This window comes from Ambystoma mexicanum, chromosome 1p (genome assembly GCF_040938575.1).
Source record: "Ambystoma mexicanum isolate Mex_15411 chromosome 1p, UKY_AmexF1_1, whole genome shotgun sequence".
NCBI lineage: Eukaryota > Metazoa > Chordata > Amphibia > Caudata > Ambystomatidae > Ambystoma > Ambystoma mexicanum.
In genome coordinates, this window is record NC_090921.1 from 194534753 (window position 1) to 194555048 (window position 20296).

A 20296-nucleotide genomic window follows, 5' to 3' on the forward strand; every position below is an offset into this window, starting at 1 on the left:
TTTTTATGGCATATGTGATATCATGTTGAACACCCTATCGACCCGCCACCCAAGTGAGCCCAACACACCCCCTCCACCCTCCTACCTCCCACCCGAACACCAGTGTCCAAAGATGCTCATTGTCAGTGGCCTGTCGCTATTGCAAGCCCCCTCTGCGGGTATCAGGGGCACCCCTGCCTGTGGAGCGCAGGTTCCTCCCTGATCTACGTTGGGGGCTGCCCTGGACGGAACTTGCAACGGATGATGTGTCTGCCTGCTCACGTCCATGCATGTCCCTAAGGGTTTGCGAGAGCTCAGTGAGCACACGGCGCACTGCGGCAAGTTCGGCACATACGTCTTTGGACGTCGCATGCAGTTCCCCCCTCAGGCTCTCGGTGCTTCTCTCCATTTGGACTCTCAGGCTCTCGGTGCTACTCTCCATTTGGACTCTCAGGCTCTCGGTGCTACTCTCAATTTGTGCCCTTAGCGTCTCTGTACATCTCTCCATTTCTGCCCTAAGTGTCTCTGTTGATGTTTCTATGTCTGCCTTGGTGCCCCCACATTCATCGGCATGGTCCTTGAGGAGTGTGGCCATTTGCTGCTGTTGGACGATTAACTTGTCGAGGGACTGTTGCCTCTGCTGGGCCATGCCCATTTGCGGGGGTGTCACAGAGGGGCTGTTGTCCTCATGTTGCCTTGCCACAGGGCTTGGGGGGGATGGCCAGTCGTCGTCTTGTGGCTGCACCTGCGTGGTATCCTCATGTTGTACGGGATGGGACAGACAGGGGGATTGGGACAGGTCATGGATGGATCTGACCTCGACATCCCCGTCTTCTGTGTCCGAGCATGCTGCCATCAATGGGGTGTCACCTATGGTGCTGCTGCCACCAGAGGCAGTGCCTTCTGTGGCATCCATTGGGGGGACCTGTGGTGGTGGTGTTGTGGCCATGCTGGCTGCTGGGGTGCCTGTTGATGTTCCCTCCTCTGTGCTACCACCTGATTTGTGCTGCTGCCGTGTCTTGATGCGTGCAGCTGAGGTGGAGGGTCTCTGGCCGTTGGTCTTGGCCCTCTTTGCAGGTGTGCTGGTAGGGGTGTCCTGTGCCTCGTCGTTTGGATCGGACCCTGTGGTGGAGTAAAGGAGGGCGAGGGTTATTGATGGGTCTGTTGGAATTGGAATGGCATTGTATCACATGCTTTGGGGTGGTACCTGAGGGTGATTTGGGTCGGGGCCTTGGAGGTGCTTTGATTTGTGTGTGGAGTGAGGGTGCAGTTGTTTGGCAGCCTGCAGTTTGGGTGTGCCTGCTGCACGTGTAGTGCGTGTATTAGGGGTTTTTAATTAATTATGTATTTATTGTGGGTTTTAACGTGCGCTATCAGGCCGATGTGTGTGGACGTTATCCTGGACATGTGTTTCTGTTGCACTATGTGGACGCATGGTGCTTCACATGGATGGACTGTGTGGCTTGTTATATCTGGCCCACCTACCTGAATCTTCGGATGTCTGCACTCCTTTCTCCATCCCTCCGACTCCCTCAATGCTCTCCATTCCGATGGTGGAGGCACAGATTTCTTCCCAGGGGGTCAACTTGATGGGTGATTCAGGACCTCCCCCGGTGGCTGTGGCAATGTTGCGGTTGGCAGAGAGTATGCTGCGGACGCGTATCCGCAGGTCGTCCCATCGCTTGCGGCATTGCTGTGGGGTGCGGGGTGCGGTCCCCACCGCACTTACCCGCTGTGCCACCAGAGCCCATATGGCCTTCTTGTTTGCAAGTGCCGTCCTGGTCATTTGCGTGGAGAAGACCACGGCAGCATTCTCCTGGAGGGTCTCTGTTAGCACGGTGAGTTCCTCACGGGAGAAGTGGACCTGCCGCTTGCGGTCGCACGCTTTCTTCGCTGCTTTTCCCATTTTTCTTGGTTTCGCTAGGGTGGTTGACGGGGTGGGGTGTGTCTCAGGGTAGTGTTTTTAGTGGTTGTGTGGTTTTAGTGTATTTATAGGTGTACGCCGGGATGTTTCCCGTTCCGGGCCCGTGTTTTAACTTCCGTTTCCGTATATTTCCGGCCACCGTACTTTCCGGTAGGCGCACACTGCGGTGACCGCTAAGAGGGGTGGCGGTATTGCACCTGGGGCCCCGTACGGCGGCGGTGTGGGCCGTTTTGGGGTCTTTTCCGCCATCGCGGACTTTGCACTTCCGCCATGCCGTGGTGCTCGTGCCCGATGGGTCGGAATGGGCCGCACTTTGCTCCTTCGTGCAATGGCGGAAACGCTATTTACGCTGTGGCGCTCCGGTCAGTCGATTTCCGCAAGGGTCGTAATGAGGGCCACTGTACTATCCTTAAAATGGTGTACATTCAGAGCCCAGTGACGTTGGTTATTTAGGATTTTCAAAAAGGCCATGTTGTTTATGTCCAGATGTGATCATCCAAACATGCCACAGCCCCAAACTCCACAGACTGATGCTCCTATGTACTTTGAAATGGTGAGGACATATCAAAGCATGCATAAAACATTCGCAGCCATTGCGTGTTATGAGGATTCCAATTTGTAAACCTGTTTCATTACGGTCCTTGTAATATGGGCTAGCTGTTATGACAGTAGCCGTAGAAACACTGGTCAGGCATACATTAGAAACTGTTGGACCCAATGCTTTCATACAGATACGCATAGACACTGATGGTTTAACCAGACCCTTATTTAAAATGTGATCCACGTGCATTTTACAATGTCTAGAAAATCTGAGGCGACTCATGCAGAGTAAGAACAAACTGATGGGCCTCATTATGACCCTGCTGGTCTGGAGACGAGGGTGCCGGTAAGCTTACCGGCACTGTTGTTTCCGGGCCGGTTTACAATTATACAGGTCTGCCTGCCCGAGCTGCCATACCCGACAGGTCTGACCCTGCCGAGCCCAGTGGCCACGGTAGGCAGACCGATCACAGAAGCACCTTCACCATTAGCAACGGTGCCGATGCTTGCCAATGGGAATTACATTTTACCGGCGCTTGACTTTCCTAGCTGCCAGGGTTGTAATCTCCCAGTGGCACAGGGAAGTCAGGCATCGGTAAATATTTACGGCACTGCTGACAACCCACTGGTAGCACCGGCACGGTTACCCCCGGACTCATAATGCAGCCCCTTAGGTTTTCGCACCATTGAGAATCATTGCAGTAGTTGTCACGCCCGCTCCGAGCTATTTACAAACCTTTGAACAAACTCATTCACAGTCATGTTATAAAATCTAAAAGAAGATGGCTATTTAATTTCAATCACAGGCCAGTAAATCTATGGTCTAATCTCATAGGTTTCATCGAACCGCAGAATTGTACAGACTCAGATATACATGACAAAGTATTGAAAGCCCATAGAGAGCTGGCTATTCTGTCAGACACACCTGTAAGCTTTGGGCAGTTGGCTCTCTTTGAGCAGTATTTCGCTAGAGCCATCAAAATACTGTACTTCAACAGATGTGTATTTCCATCCGTCCCGCTAAAGGCTAAAACAGCAAAAGAAATGTTATATGTTTTACATCACAATGACTAAGGTATAACTCATCTACAAAACTTCCTAGGTGCTTAAAACGTCTGTAGGTATTGTCACCATATTTTCGACAGCAAAGGCGCTTAAAGAGAGACCTTCAAAATGTCTGCAATGTCTGACATTTGCAAGGTTGCGTGTTTTTCTAAACATTGACATTGAGAAAGCAGCCACGGGGACTGTCATGTGTGAGCCGGGTTTTGACTATCCTACTTGCTGGAAATCTACCACCAAGAGTCATAAAGGTAATGGGTTAATTTGCCTGGTACAAACTGTTGTTTATTAACCTGGCTGAACACCTATGTTATATGACACCTGGTATACCTCAAAAGTAAAGTGAGAATTATATTGTATGACATGGAAGCCAGACAGGAACATGTAATGCACCAGTCAAACTACATTTATGCCAGACATCTAACAGGTGATCGTTGTTGGGTGATTCGGGAGTGAGTGATTTTGTTAGCACCTTTGTAACAACTAAATTCACGAGCTACACATTTTTAGCTCGTAAGGGTACAATGGCCAGGATGTCTTTCTGTGGTCTCTCTTGCAACCTCTAAAAAAAAAAGTTTTTTTTAATGCAAGCTCCTGGGCTGTGGCCAGCACCATGTGGCTCTTTACTTCTGGAGTGGCTGACTTTCTTGTTCAGGCCCTTTAAAAAAAAGAAGAAAAAAAGAAGAAAAATAAGAACAGGAGTGCCACAAGTCTAACACTTTCAGCACTGACCCTAAATAAGAAAGAATAGGAATACCAAATAATGTGTCTTTCTGGAATTCTATAGAATAATTGCTAGACTCACTAAAGGTTTATTTCAGGAACACTTCAGGGGTTGAGTCACTGATTTAGTCTGTTCTTAAACGCCTCGACTCAGCCTTTCATCCTTCTGAGGTTGATAAATGAGTACCAACACAGGTTGGGTGATATTGGGTGTATATTCTTTCTATATAAAGCGCTTAAGCGTAAGTGCTATATAATAACACATCATTATCAGTTGGTCATGGACGACTGCTTACATTCACAGTAATTTGGTAAAATGGGCCTATACTCACTGATCTTAACGATACATATTAGCGATCCATTCTTGTATGAAATGTACATCACATTATAGTGATATCGTAACCATATTTTTCGTAGTGTACAATGCTATGTGATGCCACTTTGTGTTTTTTCAACGGGTGAAAGGTCATGTTTCATCACTTCCCACGATATCACTTCGGGGTGGGGTCAAATGATATCACTTCCTGTGATGTCATCAGGGGGTCAAGGGTTGTGTAATGTCACTCCGCTACTCCCTGGCATTTTGGTGAAATGACGTCCCTGACAACGGCTACTTTATACTCAAACAATTGGTGAAGGAGAGAATTAGAGTGAAACTTATCACACATGAAACTCAGTAAGCTCCCAAAAGCTTTTAATTGTCCCAGTTCAAAGTGCTTCTTTCCACATATTTTTGACACTGCAGCTAATCAAAACACGGAAGGCGATCCCGGCCCTGATCAATATTGTGTTAAGTACATGATGCCTAGTGAAAAAGACCAATTAAGGAAATTAGCACAACATATTTGACTTTTGCCAGCAGTTAAGGGATTACTGTAAAGAAGATGTCAACATTTTAAGATAGACATGTATTTTGTTCAGGTACGGGATCATTCAAATGACCAGTAAAAAAGCACCTATACTGGGGGATTACAGGTGTAGTACGTTGATCCTTTAAAAGTTTCACCTTCGCTAGTTGCTATATGCAGATCTACAGAAAATTGTAAATAAAGCTGAAATAATCGCTGCCCTTGGATGTATACCATAGGTTCCAAAAATGTTATTCAACTGTAGCTATTCAATATCTCTTCTACATAGCGAGACCAAAAACATTGCATTGCAACACGCCCTAACTTGTAGCAGTGAGAAATGCTATAGTAAACACTGTCTGGACAGATATGCTTTGGTTCATGGTGTGGAAACAGCCTATCAATTCAACGGTTGTTTTTATCACAGGTGTCCTGAATGCTATTCAGCCAGGGATTTCAAGACTCTGACAGGGACTACTTATGAGCAGTTGTATAGACCCACCCTGTTGAAACAAGTCGCATTAGTCCGTTTTTTGGAACATGAGTGGTGCTTAATGATACAAAGCAACCCGAAAGTTGGCAGTTTTCTTAAAGAAAAGAAAATGCCGACCCCATACAGCCCCAAGATGCATTGTATGGAGATTGTATGAATGCTTTACAGTTACATCATCTCATCTCAGATGGTGAGCAAAAACACTACTTAGATTTCACCTGGCTGTGACCGATGAAAAACCATATCCTCAAGGTTACCCCAAGATCATTGTTGACAATTTTGGAGATTTGCAGGGTCATTACATGTTTCCCAGAAAAAACGCTAGTAATTCCGGTGCAACCCCCTGCTGGTAATGGTAATACCGGTGTGCTAGAATTACCAGCATTGATACAAAACTAGCACCCAAACTTCTGCAATCACTGGTGCCCCAATTTCCATTGCCAAAATTTCCATCAACGGAATTACTGGCCCCAGAAATAGCATCATTGCAGGAACGGGAAGCTTCGCGGTGGGCATTTTAAAATCTCAATACACTTTAAATCCCCCATTTCCTGATGTCATGCACCCTATTGGACACTGCAGATATGCCATCAATTGGGAAATCTTGAGTCCGGCTGCATAAGGTTTGCCTAAACTGGCTGCCCTTGCTGACAATGTTGTCAGGCATGCTGAGGCCCACTTTGGGGCAGGAAATAGAAAGACAAGCCAGAGGAAGAAGACCGACATCTGGCAGGTGGTGGTCGACAAGGTGACATCTGCGGGGACCACCCCACGCACACCCTGTGACTGCCACAAGCACTGGGAGGAGGGAGGTGGCACCACTGACCCTGATGCCCTGGGAGGAGATGTGCAACTCCATCTTGCACATGGAGGGCATCAAGGGAGTCGGGGCAGCAGAGGGCGGAGCTGGAACCCAAAGCGATTGTGAAAAGTAGAGCAAACTCCATGTAAATGTAAATGCAAATTTTGGGCCTAATTCCCAGAATTGTTTGCGTGGAGCATAATGAATTTGCACTGACTTATTCAAACTTTTTGTGTGCAAAGCTCAGTACAAAACGTTCTGTGAAGTAGGCCCTTTGAGTCCAAATACAGGAATCCTCAGGCAGAGAAACACGAAATGGGTCACAGCAAATGGGCCAAGCAGACACATATGCCAGGGGTTGCAGACAGATTTAGCCATGCACAAGCACCAAAGCCAAAATGCACTGCACCACACACACATGGACACCTGAGAAGCCCATGTGTGCCAAGGGAGAACAGAACAGCAATTATAGGCCAACCGCACACACAACCAAAAGCCACCTTCACAAAAAAGTGAATGTGCACTCCCACTACTCACATGAAGAAGCACACTTCAAAGCAAATAGACCAAAGAAACAGCACGACTCACAGAAGACTGCTCATGTCACCCCAACAGGCACATCCTCTAATGATAAAGATGCAGCTGGACGGTCATCAGGCTCAGCAAGTGCAGACTTACCTGGTAAGGCCGTACCATCTGTACCATAACCACCTACTGCTCCAGCACCTACACCTCATGTCCCAGCTCGACCTCCTCCTGTGCCTCCGCCAGCTGTGCCACCACCACGAGCTGTGCCACCAGGGGATCTTGGCCATGGCTGAGTCCCTCTCCCACACCCTGCTGGTCACCCTAGAGCACTTGCGGGCCCAGGGATCAGACCTGCCCTCCACCATCACCCTCCCTGGGAGCTCGCAGCAGAGCAGCCCAAGTCTCCGCTCCCAGCAGATTTCCTCTACACCTGGTCTATCCAAGAGCCCCGTGACTAAAAGGCTGGGAAAATGACTCTTGGCGTGATACTGTTATGTTTTGCTTTGTGAATTTGTTTTTTGAGGGTTTGGGGATGGGGAGGGGAGTGTGGGGACAGGATGTGTGGTGAGGGGGAGGAGGGTGTTGGGATGGGGTGTGTGGGGAGGGGGAAGCGGGTGTGAGGCCAGGGTTTTGTGAGGAGGGGTGGGGGTTGTGAGTACAAGGTGTGTGGGGAGCAGGAGGGGGCACAGTGTGTTGCATTTAGAATATATTTCAATACATAATAGTTTATACTTGAAGCAATGAGTGACATTCCTTTTTTTTGGTGCAAGAATTTATTGTGTATGCATATCATATGCAGTAAGGTGCAAGGGAAGTGCAGAGTGAAATAGGTACTTAGAAAAAATTATCTATGAGTTTTTGACAGACCATGCGCCCTTTCCTGGCCTCCATGCACCTCTGGTGGAGGAATGTCCAGAGCTAGGGGCAAGGGTATGTTGAGCCTGCCACAGATGTTATGCAACGTTGCACAGGCCATTACTATCTGCCCCAACTTTCTCTGGTCTAATCATGACCTCCCCCCCAGACCAGTGTAGGCATCTGCAACGTGTCTTCAAGAGCCCAAAGGTTTGCTCAATGGTCACCCTGGTCCTCACATGCGCCCTGTTGTTTGCCATTTCCTCCTGCATCTGGGGATTCCTCAGTGGGGTCACCAGCCATGGAAGCAGCAGGTATCCTGAGTCACATGCAAGGGGTAAGGACTCATGTGTCAGTAATGATGTTCATCAGTGGTATTGCCTGTGACAGCAGAATCACAACCGTCAGTCTGTGCATGCATTTTACATGTCTCACCAGGACATACGCCTCATGACCCCAGCCTAGTTTACAGATTCCCTGGAATTGGAGGAAGGGGTGTTGCATTATGGTACCTGTAGTGCATTACATGTGGATGTCTTTTTGGGTTTGAAATGGCTTGGTCAGCAACTGCTACAGCTGGAATGTCAATTGAGTATGCACTGGTTGGTCCTGCAGATGGATTGCTGGACATGCATTTGTGGCATAGTCCCCCACCCCTTTGCCTGTCACCCATGCTGAAATGTAGGTGTAAATATTCATGTACTCACCCAAATTCCAAGTCCTTTGTCCTCTGTGACGCACCATGTAAGCCGGCAGGGTGCTGTTCCGTAGAACAATGGAGTCATGAGTTGGACCCGGAACCAGGAACAGCAGTGTGTGATGGTCGGTGTCACAGGTCACCTGGACATTGAGGGAATGGAACTACTTCTGGTTCCTGTAGATTGCCTTTGAGGCATGGGTTGGCCTTGGTGGCAACTTAGCCATGGAGTGCTTGAACATGCCACTGGCCAGGAAATGCATGACCGATACCAGCTTCAGAAGCGGTTGTGTGACTGTCTTGATACCGATCCTGTTCTCAATGTCCTCCTGGATGTAAGTCAGGAGGTCATGGATGGTCTCCCTATTTAGGCGGTACAGGGTAAATATCTGGCTGGCTGTGTGGGCCCAGAGTGTGGCCCTTATTCAAGGGATCCCAAAACACCTCTGTCTCACCGCATGCATCACCTGTATCCCCATCCTCATCCTTCTGCTCCTTCTATCCCTGGCCTCCTGCCGCCACTGCTGCTGCTCCAGTGCCAGCAGCTGTACATCAGCTTGGAGAAACTCCAGATCCATTGCAGAGGCATTGGGCGGCAGTATAGTTGTGTTGGAAAGTGTTCCTGGGGGAAGTGTGCCCCTTAAGCACTGTTCCTGTCTGTTTTGGGAGCACCTGGGTGGATTGGGTCCACCTGTGGTCTTGTTTCCCTCACCTGTGTCAATTTACCAGCTGCTCTGAAGTGATGTTATCGCCGCCTTGGTTTTGGCAGAATTATTGGCAGAAATCTGCAGTAACCATTCATGATATGCTGGTGAAACCATTATGAAACCATTATGCTGGTATTACTTGCTCATTTATGGGTGTTGCTGGTATTTAGTTTGCCAGAATCACTGGTGTCGGTAATTCCATGTGAAATGGTATTGGTGCTGGTTATCTGGCAGGTGTGTTCTTGGGGACTCATACTTAGCTGGTCTGGTAAAAGTGACAGTAACCGGTATTACTGGCACTTTTACTGGATACTGGTTACGTTGTAAGGACCCTCATAGACCAGTATTTGTTTTGATAGGATATGAGATCTACCCACACAGGGGCCTTTACTTATCTGTGTTGCCCTATAGATGTGGTGGGAATTTATGTTCCTGCTCTGTTGTACATGCAGCGAGACAAAACATGCTGGGCTTAAACACATGGATGAAGTGTGGTTGCTTAAAAACACTTGCTGTACGATCGAGATACTGGCCGCTTTCAAAATTGGTTATTGACTGGGATGCATACAAGAGAAATTGCATTTTAAAACAATCACCCTATCACTCTTTTGTGAGTATATTCAAATGTTCCTCCAGCACAAACAGGGGCCTTTGGCTTTCCATCATGGTGTATCGATGATGCCACTAAACTGGTTTATGTGGATGATTTTTACAAACATCACGCCATATGTTTTTGTTAGGAACACATCGAGGGCAACCCCACTCTGGAGCTCTTAGCAACACTATGGGCCTCATTACAAGTTGTGCGGAATGCGTTTAACGGCGCCGGTAATGGTGCCGGCGCCGTTAAATGCATTCCGCACTATTCCGAGGTTCCCTCGCGGGACCCGATGTGGACGTCTGGTTTATCCTCTTGTAATGGGCCCGTTGTTAGCTCCCTCCCCATTCCCATTGAGCCCTATGGGGGCTCGAATGGGAATGGGGAAGGTCTGGGTCCGGGTGCCCTGAATGGGGAAATACCGGGCCCTCCATACTCGTAATGGCCAGGTATTTCCCCATTCAGGGGACCCGGACACGGTTTTGGAGGCATCACGACCCTGGCGCTCCCATAATGAAGGGAGCCGGTACGGGCTGGCACCCTTCATTACAGGAGCGCCTATTACGAGGTTACCTTTGCGGGACTCGGAGCAGACATCTGGTAAAACCAGATGTCCTTTCCGGGTCCAGCGAGGGGAAGAGGGAGGTAATAACGGGCCATTTGTAATGTGCCAATTTTTACCTCCCTCCCCTTCCCATTGAGCCCTATAGGGGCTCAAATGGGATTGGGGAATGGTTCCTTCAAGGAGGAATTATCGTGTCCTCCAATGTTGGAATGACCCGGTTATTCCTCATTGAAGGAACCCGGTAATGGAGCCCGGTTTGGAGGCGGCCATGGTGCTAATAGCACCATGGCCATCTCCAAACTCGTAATGAGGCCCCATGTCTTTGTTCCCTATTGGGCAAGTTTGCAAAAGGAATTAATTTGTCAAACACAGTCACCGTAACAGACCCGATGAGCATCATCCTTCTATATACGATAATTCTTATGATGTGAGCAGCTGTGTGATAATAGATGATGAAATAGCTTTTTTGTGCTAGCGATACACCTAGGAATAGCCAACAACTTCTGACAACTTCTGACAATACCAATTTTATTTATTTATTTATTTGGCGCATCTAACCCAAGGGTATCTAGGTGCAATCACACAGCTCATGCACGTTTGAAGCTGTACCGTGTGATGGGGCAATTGCAAGAGAGGGCTCTGTATAATCATACCAATAGTGTTATCTTTGTCAGCACCCTGCGGGATGTCAATCCGGTCACTGGCAATTACCTAGATATTCTAACTTCACTGCCAGCTTCCAGCGAGTACATTGTGGAGTATGTATCTTCAGTGCTTATAACATACACCTATCACACATCTCTAGGGACTGTCAGTATGACAGTGAAAGGCATAAAGCTGAATGTTAATAATACAGCTGAGATACATTTCGACAGTTTGAAAGATATTGTACAGCTGTATACACAAGGAGATGCATATAACAACCCAAGGGCTATTACCGTTACAAAGCCATGCATCGTGCTCTACAAAAAGCAGTCCCTGATTAATTTATTTATTTATTTATACAGGAGGAGCAACATGCTTTTGATCAAAGAAGTACGTAGAATAGATAGGAAATCAGATTTGACAGGAAGAAGTGAGTTTCTTACAATGAGGTGGGTTTGAGGGACATTCTGACCAGGTTGTGGAGGGAAGTAAATGGAACAGTCACCATGGACATAAATAAGTGGACATAGGTTAAGGACAACTAACACTGGACATTTATAAGTGCAGATAGGTGGTCTGGCCAGCAGTGCTTGGGATGAGACCATGATGGGTGAAGTGCTTTAGTGTTGGCAGATGAAGTGGGACGACAGATGCAGGTTAGAGTGGAGGGAAAAGTGTTTGCTGGCAAGCAGATGAGAGGTAGGTTAAGAGAGTAACTCAGAGGCCAGGAGGCAGGTTTTTACTTTTGCTTTTGAACACATCTGTGTGGACTGTTTCTCAGATGTCAGGGGGAAGAGAATTCCATACACTTGGAGCAAGAACAGAGAAAGAGCAGAAGCAAGAGGAATCACAGGGAGGGAATGGAACAAAAACGGTAGTCAAGGAAGCAGAGCCGAGATTACGAAAAGGCTTGTAGTGTTGGATAGAGGAGGATAGATACAGTGATATGATATGATATGATATGATATGGGATTTATAAAACGCCTATACACAAGTGTTTCAAGGTGCAACAAGGCAAGGGAGGGGGAATAGAGGGAAGACAGAGACAATGATCTTACTAGGCTAGGTGTTATTGAGATTGCGCAAGTCCAGGGGAAAAGGAGAGGGGAAAGGTGGTGGGGGTCTGGGGAGTGGACAGTGCAGTACATGGGATCAACAGTAAAAAAAATAGAATAAATAAAAGCAATATGTAAAAAGTGCGGGCAGCTGGTGGCAAGTGCAAGGTGAAGTGCAGACATCAGGTGTCAAGTGCTGGTAGGGGACTGTAAAACAGTCCCCAAGTGCGGGGGTTGCCAGGGAGGTAGTGCAGGTGTACATCTGGCAAGGGAGGGGACCTGGGCCCGAGATCAGAGGGTGGCCGGGTAACCAGTGCAGTTTCAGTTTCAACCAGGAGTTCAGCAGGGGAGAGGGGGAGAGAAAGCAGAAGCAATGAGGAAGGTTTTGAGGTGCTTCCAGAACCGGAGATGGTTTTCCTCAAGTTTCAGGAATGCAGAGAGGCTGTTTCAGAGGGATGCCCCAGCCGAAGAAATGGATCTACCACCAACACATTGCTTGGAGAAGCGACTGACCCTGAGCGAGTTGGAGGCGGATGAGCAAAGAGCTTCAGAAGGAAGATATTTAGGAAGAGATAGTTGAAGGTATGAGGCCCCAGGCCCCAGAAGGCCTTGTGGATGATGCAGAGGGTTTTGAACTTAATCCTCACAGCGACTGGGAGCCAGTGCAGCGATTTCAGTCCTGGAGAGATACGATCCCTGGGCTTGAGGCCAAGGACACGTCTTGCAGTCCTGTTCTGGATGAATTGCAGAGGGCGCAGAGTAGAAGCGGGCATATTTAGAAAGAGGCTGTTTCAGTAGTCCAGCCTAGAGAGAACCAGAGCTCTGGAGACAGTGAGCTTCTGGGGCAAGGAGAGGAAAGGAAGAATATCTCTGAGGAGGTGCAGCTGGTAGTGTGACTTCTTAGAGACATCAGAGATGTGAGGAGAGAAGGAGAGTGTGGAGTCGAAGATGACCCTGAGATTTTTATCCCCGCAGTTGGGAGCAGGAAGAGGGCCAAGAGAGGCCGACCAGTGTGTGACAGGAAAGGAGGGAGCAGGTGTGCTGATGAGGAGAATCTCAGTCTTACTGGCATTAAGGCAGAGATAATTTGCGGCACACAACTCCTGGATAGCATACAGACAGTCAGAGATGAGAGAAGGAGAAGAGGTGGCTGAAGGTAGCCTGAAGATGAGCTGAGTGTCATCCGCGTAGCACTGAAAGTTGGGGCAGAGAGCAGCAGTGGTGCCTTACCGTGGATAGGTTTGTGAACCAGGAGAAGACATTTAAATCTGGCTGTGTTTTGCATCATCTGCCATCCAGCCGGTTGAAAGTACAAAGAAGTAGGTTTGAAGTAAGGGAGTTCAAAGAGAGTCTGGTTATCGAAGTTAAGGATCTGATTGAGAAGACAGAAAGCAAAGAGAATACAGAAGAGTATGGGCCTCATTACACGGATGGCGGTGAACCATGGCGCTGTTAGCACCATGGTTCATGTCGGTAAAATACCGGCACCACCTTGGTGGAAAGGGGAATTACCGCCCTATTCCAAGATTGTCGGGGCGGTAATTCCCCCTTCCACCATTGCCCTTCCCCATTCCCATTTTTGCCCCATAGGCTCTATGGGAATGGGGAAGGCGCTAATTACGGTACGGCAAATTGCGGTACCGTAATTAGCTCCCTGGTCCCTTTGCGGGTTGGATTTTTAACCCCAGCAAAAAGCAGGCGTTAAATTCCCCAACCCGCAAAGGGACCTCATAGTAAGGCGGTAAGGATTTACCGGTACCAGTAAAATACTGGTACCGGTAAACCCTTACCGCCATCCGTGTAATGAGGCCCTATGTCTAACAAATTGGTAGGACTTTTGTACATAACCCTTGTGTGCACTTTAGAGCATTGCGGAAGGAGAGACACCTAGCAAAAATTAGCAGGTAGGTTCAGGTCAGCTACTTGCTTTATTAGGCAAGAGATGACTGCGGCTGCTTTGAAAACAGAGGGAAAGGAAGCAGAGTCGAAGGAAAGGTTGACAAGTTCAGCGAGATAAAAGGCCATTAAAGTTGCAATAAGCTTGACTAGCTCAGAAGAAAGGTGGTCCGATAGGGGCACAAGAGAGGTACGCCTTCACCAGTAGAAAATGGATTCATAAGCAATGGGAAATTATGTACTCTACAGAAGACTCTCAGCATCGTGTGTGATAAAAGGATTTTAGCAGCAGTAGGCTTGACACATCCCTACGGCTATTGATTATCAAGTGTTATAGATGTCAGACTATAATATCTGTTTGTGTATGTGCTGGCTGTACCATCCAACACAGGCAAGAGTTATTATAATTTAAAACATCTAGAAAATGCACACACAGACATATAAAATATGCCTGTGAACATAGTCTGGCTATTCAGTAGATGGCAGCCTCTCTGTACAACTTTAAACCTTTTTCAACACATTAGATTTGTAGCAGCCATGCCACACAGTCTCAGCGATGACCTCTTACTACCACCAAGTATAGTGAATATGGTCATTGTGGACAACTTGATGACAGAGGGTGGTAAGAGGGATGTACTAGAAAAAGCCTTTACCCACTTATCACATTAACGCAATCTAATCATTTGCCATATCATGCAGAACTTAGTTATATTGTGTTATTTAAAAACCTGAGTGATAAAAATCAATTAGTCCTGATATCCCCCAACTGGAGCCACATCCTGGCCTTTCTGCCTACGTGGTTCTCATTATCCCTCCTCTGTTGATTTTCAAATAGATTCATACTATAAACATTTCCATGCATGGAACTGGGGCAATGCCATTTTTTCAAAAACAAGTTGTCTCCTACCTGTTTGCCTCCTGCAGCCCATTGAATGGCACTGGTATTAAGGGTCAGGGGCTTCCCAGGAGAGGCATTGGCATCATAGAAGCCCACCTTCACGTTCCTTATTTTTCCTTCGGCATCACGCTGCCAGTTTACAATGTCATACCGTGCTGGGGGATTGCCATATCTATCAAAGAAGGCCTCTGTGTCTTCTTGCTGGAAGTGCACATTCTTGTTGTAGTGTATGTGCTGGGGGCACAAATGCATTTACATCCATTTAGTGCACTCTCTGTGCTATTGTAGGTAACTGAATATACTCACAAAGATACTCTTCTGCGACACATCCTCCACAGTGGCGTAACACAAAATGTGGGGCCCCCCCCTGTGAGCCATGCTGAGGGGGCCCTCACCCCCAACTCAGCAACAAATCTGAGAAAGGAGAAAGATATAAATGGGCCTCATTACGGGTCTGGCGGTAACTCTGCCGGTGATACTGGCAGGTTGCCGCCAGACCTGAAAAAATCACTGCCGCCTGACTTCCCGGTAACACCGGGGTATTACAACCCCAGCGGCCGGGAAGTCAGGTGCCGGTAATTCTGTAAATCCCCATTCCCATAGAGTCACATAGGGCTCTATGGGAATGGGGAACACAGAAGCACCGGCCCTGTTAACAACAGTGCCGGTATAACCGTTACAGTCTGCTTACCATGACCGATGTGCCCGGCAGAGCCAGACCTGCCAGGCACAGCAACTCCAGCAGGCAGATCCGTAGTGTGCCTGTCCGGTAACAACGGTGCCGGCAGGCTTACCGGCACCGTTGTTACCAGACCGGCACATTTGTAATGAGGTTCAACATGTGTTTTAATGCAATATACAGCACACTTGCTGAGAAAAATTGGCTAAAACGCAAGAGTGTTTGCAACTGTTTTGTAGGGAAACACCAATCCAATACAAGCAAGTCACCAACAATGCACAGGAACTTTAATGGTTTGTTATTAAAAATGCCATGCCACATTAAAAACATGCCCCACTGGCTGCACAATGTAGACCAGTGTAGACACATAACAACATTACAGTAAAGCATGCCAGGCCACATTTAGATATAACTAGACTGGTTGCACCAAAATGCCAGTCGAAGCAATAAACTCATCAAGAAGAGAGCACACATTCAAGCCTGGGTCTCTGCGGCTTCTAACAACACTGTAAAACTATTTAAAATGTGCAAGGAACTGGTCAATCCTTTTGCAGTCTCTACCTCTCCTGTTCCCTCCCAGGCCCTCTGTATGGCTCTGGCTAAAACTCAGAACATCCTGTCCTCTATCTCCTCTTCCTCCCCCATTTTCCTCTCACGGCCCCCATTTGGTCATCTCTACCTCTTCTCCTGTCTCCTCTTTCTCTCTGACAACACCTGACAAGGTTTCTAGACAAGACCGATCTATGAAAGTGATCATTCAAATAGGTGCTCCCCTGCTCCTCCAGAACCATCGAGGACCATATTGACACCCTCACTCCAGCCTTTGCTAATTTCTGTAATCACTCTTTCGCCACTGGAACGTTCCGTCCTCCCCTTAAGCACTCCCTTGTGCACTCAAACCTCAAGATGCCGTCTGCCGATCCTACCTGCCTGGCAAACTATCGCGCAATCTCCATCAGCCCTTTCCTGGGCAAACTCTTGGAAAAGCTGGACATCTACCAGGTTACTCTCCACACTGAATCTGTTGGTTGTCTCCATGACAATAAGTCTGGCTTAAGAGCTGCTAGAGGCACGGAAACTGCTCTCCTGAACACTGGTGAAGATCTGCTCTCTAACCTTGATTCCACCATTCCTTCTGTCCTAATCCTCCTTGATCTTTCCTCTACTTTCCACACAGTCAACCACGCCATCCTGATCAATCGACTACGTGAGAACCTGGGCCTCACAGATCTGGCACTGGAGTGGCTGAACTCCTTCCTTTTGGACTGCCCCTCCCAGGTCCAACTTGGTCCCTTTCTCTCTGCCTTTTGGCCACCTGATCTCTACCTTCTCCTCTAACTTTCAGTGTTATACGGATGACATTCAGCTTTCCATCAGGCTCCTCACCTCCCTCGCTCATTCCTGACTGTCTATTCGCGATTCAGGATTGGTGCACCTCCAACAAGCTCTGCCTTAATGCCAGTAAGACAGAGATCCTTCTCACTGGTACCCTGACCGTGCTTTCCCTCTCTGACTCTGTCCACCCACCTTGGGCTCTCTTCCTTTGCCTTCCTGCAAGGCAAACAACCTTGGTGTCATCTTCGACTCCACTCTCTCGTTCTCTCCTCACATCTTGGACGACGCCAAGAAGTCCCACTACCAGCGACTCCTCCTCAAAGGGACTCTTCCCTTTCTTACTATCCCCCAGAAGCTCACTGTCTCCAGAGCCCTGTTTCGCTCTAGGCTGGACTACTGCAACAACCTCTTTCTCAATCTGTCTTCCTCTACACTCCGTCCTCTGCAACTAATCCAGAACAGGACTGTGAGTCTTATCCTTGGCCTCAAGCCCAGGGATTGTATCTTTCCAGCCCTGAAATCTCTCCACTAGCTCCCAGTGGCTACAAGGATTAAGTTCAGGACCCTTTGCATTGTCCACAAGGCAGACTTTCTTGGGTCGAGCCCCACACTACATCCAATGCTCTCTTCCAAAATACCTTCCTCCTCGAGCCCTTCCCCCAGCTACCTCCAACTTTCTAAGGGTTAGACGCTTCTCCAGGCAGAGAGTGGGGGGTAGATCTCTCATCTGCAGGTGTGTCCCTCTGGAATGGCCTCACTGCCCCTCTCAAACTTGAACGGACCACCTGAAGTTCCGGAAGCAGCTCAAAACGTTTCTCTTCTCCTCCGCTTTCTCTCTCTGCCTCCCCTGCTGACCTACCTGTCTGCTGTACCGATTGGTTGCTTGGCTACCCTCAGAGTCTCACTGAATCCAGGCTCTTTCTTGATCAGTCACCCTTGTACTGCCTCCGGGCCTACCACGCACTTAGGGGCTGTAACTGTAACCCTACAGTCCCTTGTTCTCCTTGCACTACCCAGAGCCGCGCTGCATTTACTCAGAGCATTACTGCCCTGTTTTCCCCTCCCCTCTTCCTTGCACTTACCCCCTCCCTTTCCCCTTGCATTTCTCGTTCTCGCACATGCACGATCTGAATGACACAAGGCTTAGTAAGATTGTCTTCTCCTCCTTCTGTCTTCCCTCCCTTGTCTTGTCGCACTTAAAAACCCTTATATACAGGCGTGTTATAAATAACTTATATCATATCATTTTATAACAGATGCCCAGAAAAATATACAATGCCGCAGTAAGAAATGGCTAGACTGGCAGTACCCAAATGCCAGTCTACCCAGGTAATTACACTTCGCAGGACTGCTTTATCAGAAATGCACGGTAAAAAAAAAAGTCATACTAAACTGAGGAATGACTAGACTGACTGCATTATAATGACTCTAGACACTATTACCACACATCATGCCTGCTCAGCCTGCACATAGACAACCATTATGATTTATCGCACAATCCCACCCCCACACATCCCCTCTCCCTCACACCCGTACCCCAACCTCCAAAATCAACTCCTTGGCCCAGAATTACCTTCACGCCCCTCTTCCTTGTCCCAGAGCTTACATATTAGGCTCCTTGCCTCATAGGTAAGTACTGGGATGAGGAAGAGGGGGTCTACGAGTAATGACAAATACAGGTAGAAGAGTCAGGCATTACCTCCATGAACCTCTACCTCATCCCAGTACTTGTGTATGAGGCAGAGTGCCTCATACACAAGTACTGCCTCATACACAAGCTGTAAGTGATTTCAGTCCGGCACACACCCAAGTCAATGCCTAGCGTGTAATGCACAACTGAAATCCTTATTTATGTTTGTCTAAAACTTCTTTATTCTGAACGATATACCACTCATATTACGCCCCTCTCCTGGAACCCCCCCGGTCACACTGAACCAGGAATTAGGCTGGTTTGCAAAGTTAAAATATTTATTTATGTATTTACAATTTAATCACACTATGTTTTAATGGGTACACAATAATCACCAATCTGGTGGTGTAACACTGAATGTTCTCTTTAATACACAAGGAGTAACAGTGAGCAAAACAATTCAGCACAGAAATAATACTTTTGTGTGTGTGTTCAGATCAGATAGCACTGTGGTTAGAGGTTCCCCCTGCACACCCCTCAACCCCCCAATAGGCAATGCAAAGGGATAGGAGTAGAGAGCAGGTATTCAGGAATGGCAAAATTCAAACAAAATATCAATCCCCCTTTCCCCAGCTAACACAAGAGAACAACGGAATTGACTATCAATCTGTCAGAATGGCTTTTAAAGTTATCTTAGAATGTACTGGGCAAAAACACCAAATATGGTCAAAAATGCTGAAATTACTATCAATTCTTATGGGAGCCACTTTGGATAGTTGCACACAAACACAAGCAATGATATAATACCAAGAAACTATTTGAAATCTTAAAATTCAAGTTGGAAGCAATCAAAAGCCGTTTTACACATGTCAGAATTTCCCAAAAACGTAATTTGCGGCAAACTTTTCACTGCGCAATAATCGCGATAACGGGAGAACGGTATGGATTTGGAATGTAGTTGTAGATGCGATTTAAAGCTTTGGATGTTAGCTACAAGCAGAAGTTTGTTTCTAGCACAAAAACTGAGGGAGTTATGGACGTTTTAGTGGAGGTCCTTTTTTCGAGATAGGCGCAAGAATGGAAAACAGGAATGCACTTTTAAAATGACAAATGGGTTGCTTACACTAGAGGATGACTATGAACAAAACAAATGCCCCACAGGAACACAGCCACTTGATCAGAATGACTGCCTGCTAAGGACTCGCCTTCTTCAGATGGGAAAAGATCAGCGCAAGGATAGTTTTAGCCATACTAGTACAGAGGAAGATAGGAGACTTGAAAAGAGAGTTCAGACAATTCAAAAATATTCCTAACAATACGGTTCTGAATACAATATAGGATGGGGTGAAGATAGGGATAGAGACTATGCAAAATGCATATGCCAGTGACACAATTCTTTCTATAGATACTCACTGGATATGTTTTTAAATGGAACCGTCAATTCTGGTCAGGGGATAGGATCTGGTTCTAGGACAGGCAGCTGGGCACATCGGATTGGATCTGCAATCAGCAAGGCGCTCTGGTCATAGCACGGCACAGGACTGGACTGGATCTGCAATGCACTCTGGTCACAGCATGGCACAGGACTGGATTGGATCAGCCCTTCTTGGTTCTGATGATAGTTCTTTCAGAAGGCAAGCAGTACAGAGCAGCCGAGCTGTATTTTAATACTTCCCCATAGGCTTGTGGGGTTCTGGTTCTGGAATTTGAGGCCTAGCTGAAAATGGTTCAGCTATGCAACGGGTTTCTGCTTTGCTAAGTTTCTGGAGTCTGGAGCAAGGAAGATGTAGAGTTCATCTCAGCAGGGTGCTCCACCAGTATCTGGATAGTGAGTGAA

General features: G+C 47.5%; 1 pseudogene; it reads right to left on the reverse strand.

The window, feature by feature from the left end:
• The window catches only part of LOC138464760 (vomeronasal type-2 receptor 26-like), a 36742-nt pseudogene that overhangs the window by 10228 nt on the left and 6218 nt on the right, over positions 1 to 20296 (reverse strand).